This window comes from Pantherophis guttatus, chromosome 10, assembly GCF_059756535.1.
Source record: "Pantherophis guttatus breed Tessera chromosome 10, ASM5975653v1, whole genome shotgun sequence".
In the NCBI taxonomy this organism is placed as follows: Eukaryota; Metazoa; Chordata; class Lepidosauria; order Squamata; family Colubridae; genus Pantherophis; species Pantherophis guttatus.
Window position 1 is genome coordinate 20,952,731 of NC_142072.1, and position 1,347 is coordinate 20,954,077.

A 1,347-nucleotide genomic window follows, 5' to 3' on the forward strand; every position below is an offset into this window, starting at 1 on the left:
CACACCTTGCACTGTAAAAAGAGCAGCAAAAGAAAACTGCTGGGGGATGAAATATTTGGGTCATCTGCTATTACAAATATTCTACCAACTGCCTTTTTTCCCCCTTCCATCCTTTTAAAAAAAAGTGATCTGAATTGTCTGATTTAGGTACAACAAAAGAACAGGCTAATGATTCTAATTCCATCTGGTTGTTTTCTAAATTCCTGAAGATGACAATAATCCTAATGGCACACACTACTTGCAAAATAACTTCTTTATTTTCACCTTGGTTTCCCTCAGGCTAAAAAAATTAAAGGAGCCATGATGGGTGGGCCCATTTTCTGTGTGCCTAATACTCAAAAGGCCAGTTTTAGAGGCTTATGTTCTTGTTTCAAGTGTATTTTCCTGTGGAGAAGAGCCTTTCGGTCCTACTCATGACACCCTTCGTTCAGAAAAAATATCTTACCGTTTAGCAAAATCTGAAGTGGGAGAAAAAAAATGAAGTATTCTAAGAGCAGAAGAGAATAACATAAATCCAGGTTTTTGCTCTAGGTGCCCAGAGCATCATTTATTTGTAGCATGCTCTACTGCACACAAAGTCTTTTCTTCTTCTTTTCTGTGTACACAGGTAGTCCTCAATTTACGACCATAATTGAGCCCAAAATTTTCTAATGGTAAGACAGTTGTTAAGTGCCCCTTTTACAAACGGTCATAAGTCACTTTTTTCACTGCTGTTGTAACTTCGAACAGTCACTAAATGAATGGTTGTAAGTCGAGGACTCCCTGCATGGGTCACTTGTGTGCTGACAAGGCACAAAACAAAGTCAGTAGACAACATTTACTCCAATGTCAAAAAACAGGGGAAAGATTTCCGAAGTTTTACAACCTGATTATTTTTTTTCTCATACAAAGCATGACCCTTCTGTATGTTAACGCATTATAAACGTCACAAAAAAAGCAGCGGTCGCATACAGGACGATGAAGCGTGGGCTGAAGAGGCTAACCAGCAAACCATCCTTAGCTTATCTTTGTGGACATATACAGCATCTAATCTTTTTGTCAGAAAAGATTGGGGGTTTTGGCGTTTGGGAGGATTTGTACGAAGTTGAGTTGCAGTCAGCCGAAAACACAGGCCTGGAACGTCCTCATATACCATGGGGATATCGGATATCCTTAAAAAAAATTGTGCTAGTATCTTTGTTTCTACTATATAGAGGATTTTTTTCCCCCGTTTTGTAAATACTTATGTTACATGCACTGTTCATAGTAAATTTTGTTTTGAAATGCACTCTTGTTATCAGAAACTGGCCTTCACTTCTGAGCTGAAATTACAGTACTTGATTGTATTTGATCCAACTTCAATAAATC